Below are 8,401 nucleotides of genomic sequence, written 5' to 3'. Positions count from 1 at the left end.
AAAACATGTTGTCTATCACTGATAAGCCCATTCATTTCCAAATGGGAATAGATCCTGTACCTCAGTATCTTCTCCAGCAGTTTGCCTACCACTGATGTCAGACTCATCAGTCTATAATTACCTGGATTATCTCTGTTACCCTTCTTCAACAAAGGGACAACAAAAGCAATTCTTAGTCCTCCAGGACTCACCGTGTTCAAGGATGCTGCAAAGATATCTGTTATGGCCCCAGCTATTTCCTCTCTCACTTTCCTCAATAACCTGGGATAGATCCCATCCAGACCTGGGGATTTGTCCACTTTAATGCCTTTTAGAATACCCACCACTTCCTCCCTCCTTATGCCTACTTTGACTTAATGTAAATTTTTTCTCCATATGCTCTCTATCCAGGCCTCTCAGTATTCTGTAAGTTTCTATGAGATTCCCCCGTCATCCTTTTAAAATCTATCGAGTATAGACCCAGATACCTCAATCGCTCTTCATGTGACGGTAGAAATTGCCTGTTCACTACTGGGCTGTACCACAAGCTGCTCCAAAAAAAATCTTGTAGATATTCCTCAAATTATTTTTCTTGTTATCCACTACTAAGCTGATTTTTCCAGTCCACCTGCATATTGAAGTCCTCCATGATTATTGTAATAGTCTTTCCTATGTACCTTTTCTATCTCATGATTTTTTTTTTGGTCTCACATTCTGACTACAGCTAGGAGGCTTGTACACAACTTCCAAATGGGTCTTTTTCCCTCTGAGGTTCCTCAATTATACCCCACTCAGATTCTATACCACCTAAGTCTAGATCACTCCTTGCTATTGATTTAATTTCATTTCCTATTAGCAAAGCAACCCTGCCATTTTTACCCATCTGCCTATCATTGCAATAGGACGTGCATCCTTGTAGTTTTAGTTACCAGCACTGATCTCCTTGCAGTAGAGATACCCACAACATTGTACTGTTCAATTTCGTATGCTGCATGCATTTAAGTACAACACTTTCAGTCCTACATTGACTGCCCCATTTCTCGTGGATGTCCCCTTATCTGCTGTGCCTGAGGTTATCTTCTGAGCCTATCCATACTCATTGTAATATTACTTGTTCTGGAAATATTAATAAACCCTACTGAATACCGTCATATCCCAGCCACCTTCCCACCCCTCACAGGTTGTTGAATATAAATCAGATTTGCAATGTGGTGCTTTTTCTCTGTTTTGTTTGTTATAGCTTCACTTTTCGTTTCTTCTTGTTGCTGCTTAAAGGAAGCAGACATGCCATTCACACCAAAAAATTAAAGTTGTGTGATATTGGGTTCCTTTTATCTTTATCTTTGTGTCTTTTCTGAGAAGTAAGGTAGAAAAACCAACTGACCACAGTGAACAGGTGAGCCTTCATATTTAAAACCTATTTTTTCATTTAATTTTGTTTTCAACTGAGAATTATTTTAGTAGGTCGAATCTGTCCTTTCATCACTTTTTAGAACTCCATTTTAAAAATATTAAATCAGTTATGGTGTCTTTTTTTAAAAAAGAAGGAGTGAAAGTACCCACTTTCTTGATTTAGTACGTTGGAACCTTCAATTTTGGTTGTAGTTGTGACTTCAGCTTTGAACTCAGATGGATGAGTAGCTGTTGGAAGAATGATTTTTCATAATTGCCACTGCTTTCAGCCTTTGGTGCCACCTTTCTGTCACCGTATCTGTGTGTGTAAACTTTCTACCACTGTACTCTTGCGTAAACTTGTTGTCACTGTATTTTCATACCTGTTTGCTGCAATTATTTTCCTACTGGCACCATGATGTGAGGTGAACACCTTCTTTGCCACATTCAATATGTTAGCCCACATAACACATATCATGACAGCTAGGTTCTTAATGATTCATGCCTGAAGGTTCAAATGTAAATCTTCTACTTGAACCGGAAGTGAACTCAACACTCATGATGTGGAGGGACTTCTTGGGACATGAGCTGCCTGCATAGCTAAAGCAGCAAAGGCAGCTGGAAGCCATGATGAGGCCTGTCATTGTCTTGCTGAAGGGAGAAGGACCAGTAGACTCAATGTGCACAAACTGGTCAGAAAGCCACATGAAAAATAATGCATACAATCCATCACAAGATTCCCTCAAGTCCCCGCAAACTTTCAAAGACCTTTCCAATCTGCCCACTTTGATCCTGAAATTTACACAGCCATGTGCACTGAACGGTTCAAGTTCAGCAAATTACAACTGGAAAATCACATTCTCTCCATTACTCCCCTCATCATCCTCATTAAGGCCAGGAATCTAATGGGCCTTTAAGAAGTGATAAACAGATTCCCTATTTCTGCCTCCAACCCTTCCTTTGTGATTAGCAACACACAATGGATTCTGAGTCACCCTCTGGGAATTTGGTTTTCATATTCCACTTACACCTAGTTCCAAAACCATTGCAGTTAATGTCGAGAGTTAAGAGTGTGGTGCTGGAAAGATACAGCAGGTCAGGCAGTATTTGAAGAGCAGGAGAATCGACGTTTCAGGCAAAAGCCCTTCATCGGGTCATTCCGGCAGGACTACTGAACACGTATGCTCCAGGACTAGTTGTGTTCTTAACTGAGTTACAACACTGGTACCTACCCAGCAATGTGAAAAAATTCTCAGGAATGCGGACAAATCCAACCCAGTCCACTACCTCCCTATCAGTGTACTTACCATCGTCAGCAAAGTGATGGAAAGAATCACTAATAACGCCATCAAGTAGAACTTGCTCTGCAACAGCTCGTTCAGTTTCAGTTCCATCAGGACAATCCATCTCCTGACTTCAGAATTGTTGCAGTTATGGAGAAACTCCATCAAGGCAGTGTTTCACTGAATACAGCTTCAAGGAGCCCTTGGTAAACTGAAGTCAATGGAAATCAAATGAAAAAGCTCTCTGCTAGTTGGAGTCATACCTAATACAAAGGAAGATGGACCAGAATATCACTGCAGGAGTGTCTCAGGATAATGTTCTAGATCCAACATCTTCAATTGCTTCCCTCCATGATCAGGTCAGAAGTGCAGACATGCTGATGATTACACAGTGTTCAGCACAATTTACAATATCTCAGTTACTGAAGCAGATACAAATGGCAATTAATATCTATGCCACTGGTGCACCAGGGACTGGATATTTCCAGCAAAAGAGAATTCAATGACAAAGCCATCACTGATATCCCCCATTATTAATATTCTGAACTGGACCAAATACAGTGGCTACAATAGCAGATTGGTGGCCAAGAATTCTGTGGAAAGTAATTCACCTCTTCATTTCCCAAAGCGTGTCCATTATCTATGAGACACACACCATGAGTGTGATGGCCTACATCCACATGTGTTGAAGAGTGCAGCCCAACACAACCCAAGAATCTTGACATCATCCAACTCAAAGCAGCCCATTTGATTAGCACCACTTCCACCACATTGAACATCTACTGCCAATGCATAGTGGCAGCAGTGGGCACCATCTACAAGTTATATTGCAATAACTAAACAACCATAACACCTTCCAAAGTATGACCTCTACCATGTAGAAGGACAAGGACAGTAGATACATAGAACCACCATCACCTGAAAGTACTGCTCCAAGCCAACACTGAGGCATGTGAAAACCTGCCTATTCAATTGTCCAAGCAATAGTTGTTCTGCATGTGGCAGAGTCTGCACACCACACACTGGACTGTCGCCTGAGGGTGGCATGGTGGCACAGTGGTTAGCACTGCTGCCTCACAGCGCCAGAGACCTGGGTTCAATTCCTGCCTCAGGCGACTGACTGTGTGGAGTTTGCACATTCTCCCCGTGTCTGCGTGAGTTTTCTCCGGGTGCTCCGGTTTCCTCCCACAATCCAAAAAGTGTGCAGGTTAGGTGAATTGGCCATGCTAAATTGCCCGTAGTGTTAGGTGAAGAGGTGAATGGGTCTGGGTGGGTTGCGGGTCGGTGTGGACTTGTTGGGCGAAGGGCCTGTTTCCACACTGTAAGTAATCTAAACTTTACCTAACCACCTCAGTAACCATCAAACTGGATGGAAACTAGTCATCATGGATGGTAAGGGACTGCCCCATGGGACACATACTTCAATAATATTCCCTATTGTTAAGCTCACTAAACTGAACCCTGCCCAGGAGCCAAATAGTTTTCAGTCATCTATCACAGCTATGTAACTCTGTGTGAGCTGTTCTGATCTGGTCTTAACAAGGTAATAGCAAGCAAAAAGTAACAATTTTCCAAACATATTGATCAAGTATTTTTGAACAATTAAGACTGTTCAAAGCAACACAGCATTAATGTGTTCGCACTTCCACTAAAATTACCACTCCCTATGTCAAGGCCATATGCTGGACAAGAAATACTGAGCAGTAGAATGTACTGGCAATGTCTTATTTGGCAAATTTGTGAATATTCTTAGCTCATTAGCTGTCATTCTTACATCACTCATAATTAAAAGTACAATGTAAATTTCAAAGTTCAAAGATATTGTGTGTGCTATCCCCTTTACTTCAAGCCCAGGCTGTAATTTGAAAGCTCTCATCGGATATCATAATCATGATTCGTGTTTCCTAATAATTAGTTATAAATATGATAACATTCAATTCAGAGTTAAAGGGGACTTATTAATGATAATTTCTACAACACAGCCTGTTATCCAAAAGCATCAAATCTTTGTAACAGAGGCTATTTATAAATGGCCACATAAAATCTATTATGTAAGAAAGTCGCCATAATAATATAATCTGCCTGCAGGGTAATATCATCCACAGCATAAATTTAGAACTTAGAAGTCTTTTATAAAATTTTATGATCAATTATGCAAAGTCTGAAAAATTCAAGTAATTAACATGTTTAATAAAGTTTCTGGGATAATTTTACTGAGTTCTTTAAAAAATTAAATCTCATAAACAGTTTCTGACAAAACACGTACTCATATTGAATTTGTATCATGCCAGATCTCAAAAATATATTTAAAATGTTAGATTCATACTGACAGGAAGTGGACATTGGATGTGGCCTCCATTCAGAACAGCATAATTACTGATAAAATCTATCATAAGTGAGCTGCCAACTGTCCCTTGGTCTTACCTATCAACACAATCATGATATTATTGCACTGTTATGTATATATATATATATGTAGACATTGATACTTAAACCTTGAAGTAAAAGATGTAGATCTGAAGACACTAGACTAGCATCCCACCTCAGCTGCTAGATCATGTAGTTTGAAGGTTTGTAGCAGTACTGTATACACATTGCTGGCGCAGAACTCAGTCAGGAGGCTCAGTCTGTCATAATGCAAGATTTTCTCCCATGAGAGAATTATGCTGAAACCTTACTGTAGAAGTACTGGCATTGGACTGGGGTGGACAAAGTTGAAAATCACACAACACCAGGTTATAGTCCAAGGGGTTTATTTGAAAGTACAAGCTTTTGGAGCACTGGTCCTTTGTCAGGTAGCTAGTGCTCCGAAAGCTTGTACTTTCAAATAAATCTGTTGGAGTATAACCTAATGTTGTGTGATTTTCAATCCTGATAAGGGTGGCACTGGTTGGCACTGTATCCTCAAAGTTTGTGCGAAGATTTGTAGCTCGGGTGCTCGTTGTTGTGGTTCTTTTCGCCGAGCTGGAAGTTTTTGTTGCAAACGTTTCGTCCCCTGGCTACGCGACATCATCAGTGCTTGGGAGCCTCCTGCGAAGCGCTTCTTTGATGTTTCCTCCGGTGTTTATAGTGGTCTGTCCCTGCCGCTTCCGGTTGTCAGTTTCAGCTGTTCGCTGTAGTGGTTGGTATATTGGGTCCAGGTCGACGTCTTCTTTTTGCAGTTGTGTACTGCAGTGTGTTGTGGCCCTTTTGAATAGTGTCCTGATGCAGCTTCGTTTGTGTGTGTTGGGGTGGTTACTTTCATAGTTTAGGACTTGGTCTGTGTGTGTGGCTTTCCTGTATACCCTTGTAGTGAATTCTCCGTCCGGTGTTCACTGTACCATCACGTCTAGGAATTGGAGTTGGCTATCCTTTTCTTCTTCTCTCGTGAATCGGATTCCTGTGAGTGTGGCGTTGATGATCCGGTGTGTTTTTTCTATTTCCGTGTTTTTAATGATTACAAACGTGTCATCGACATATCTGACCCAGAGTTTGGGTTGGATTTGTGGTAGGACTGTTTGTTCTAAACTAATGTAGTGTACAAAATACCATGCAAGGACTGCAGTAAACACTATATAGGACAAACAGGAAGACAGCTAACAATCCGCATACATGAACACCAACTAGCCACGAAACGACACGAGCAGCTATCCTTAGTAGCCACACACGCAGACAACAAGCAACATGAATTCGACTGGGACCACACTACTTATCATAGGGCAAGCCAGACAGAGAACAGCCAGGGAATTCCTAGAGTCATGGCATTCATCCACAAACTCCATCAACAAACACATCGACCTGGACCCAATATACCAACCACTACAGCGGACAGCTGAAACTGACAACCGGAAGCGGCAGGGACAGACCACTTAAACACCGGAGGAAACATCAAAGAAGCGCTTCGCAGGAGGCTCCCAAGCACTGATGATGTCGCGTAGCCAGGGGACGAAACGTTTGCAACAAAAGCTTCCAGCTCGGCGAACAGAACCACAACCCTGTATCTTCACAGCACCAGGGTCCTGGGTTCAATCCCACCCTTGGGTAATTGTGTTTGTGTGGAGTTTGTCCATTCTCCCTGGGTCGGCATGGGTTTTTGCTGCATGCACTGATTGCATCCTATGGTTCAAAGATGTGCAAGTTAGGTATTGGCCATGCTAAATTGTCCATAATGTCCAGGCTAGGTGGATTGGCCATGGAAGATGCAGGGATAAGGTGAGTTGGGTTGGGATGTTCTTTGGAGGGCCGATGTGGACTCAGTGGACTGAATAGCCTGCTCCCACACTGTAGAGATTCTGCGATTTCTTGCATTCCCTTGCTGTAAATTCTCTCCGGAAAATTAGGATCACATGCAACAATCAAACATGAAACTAAAGTTACATTCTTGAATGCACGTAGAATCTCTACAGTGTAGAAACAGGCCATTTGGCCCATCAAGTCCACAGCAACACTTTGAAGAGCATCCCACCCCCTCCCCCCCCAATCCAATCGGTATAACCTTGCATTTCCCATGGAAAAAATCCACCTAGCCTACACACTATGGGGAATTTAGCACAGCCAATTTACCCTAACCTGGGGAGAAACCAGAGCACCTGGAGGAAACCCACGCAGACAATGTGCAAACTCCACACAGACTGTTGCCCCAAGCTGGAATCAAACCCAGGTCCCTGGTGCTGTGAGGTAGCAGCACTAAGCACTGAGCCATCGCACACCACCCCTGGGTTCCCTGAAATATAAAGTAGAAAGAGAAAAGAGAGGTGTATGTATTCAGGTTAGACTAAAATGAAAAACAAAAACAAAAATCCAAAAGAATCACAAAAGCAAAAGTGGGAGCAAGAAAGAAACTAATCTCTGAAGGAACAAAGGAACTTATGAAAAAGCTTTAACTAAAACATCTAGAGCATATTGCGATGCTTGTGTTCATCATGAGTTCACAATTCTCCTTAAACAATCCAACACTATTATTGTAACCAGTAAAGTGGCCAACTGTTTCAAGCCTTTGTTCCCATAAATAAACAATGTTTCGCCCCAGGCTTGGCTGATTTATTTGTTTTACATAACGTTACATTGAGGTGCCCAAAGACCAAGTAAAGCTGATGTCAGTGTCACAAGGGCATTGATACTGTTTGAGAATAACATCACCCCTTCCATGACACAGGACTCACTGATCACTGACAACAGAATGATAAAGTGCTGAGTAGAATTGGAAAACAAGTGAATGTGCTACAACTAGCATAATCTCATCTTCTGTCTCAACTGATGAAAATGCTGTCAGTCATTTTTCATTTGGAGAAACTTACATAAGGATTTATTTGAAAATAATGTATTGAATGATGGCAGGGAGCTCATACCCTTCAGGTCACATTACTTGGTGGGTTATTTCCAAATAATACACTGCTGTTCTTGAAGCTCAGAAATAATTCATAGTCGTATAAACTGCTGAGCACTACTTGTGAATTTCTCTACCCACTGCTGCTGCATTTTTTATTCTTATTATCTCTGCTCAAACAACAGGCACATCATGCAGCTTCATTACATTTTGCTTGCAAAACAGCAAGAACATAAGGACTAGGAACAGCAGTAGGCCATTCAGCCCTTTGAGCCTACTCTACCATAGGGTGAGCTGAAAAATGTGTTGTTGGAAAAGCGCAGCAGGTCAGGCAGCATCCAAGGAGCAGGAGAATCGACGTTTCCGGCATAAACCCTTCTTCAGGATTGAGGAAGGTGTGCCAAGCAGGCTAAGATATAAGGTAGGGAGGAGGGACTTGGGG

Source organism: Chiloscyllium plagiosum, chromosome 16 (genome assembly GCF_004010195.1).
Source record: "Chiloscyllium plagiosum isolate BGI_BamShark_2017 chromosome 16, ASM401019v2, whole genome shotgun sequence".
In the NCBI taxonomy this organism is placed as follows: domain Eukaryota; kingdom Metazoa; phylum Chordata; class Chondrichthyes; order Orectolobiformes; family Hemiscylliidae; genus Chiloscyllium; species Chiloscyllium plagiosum.
Note: the sequence above shows the minus strand (reverse complement) of the source record.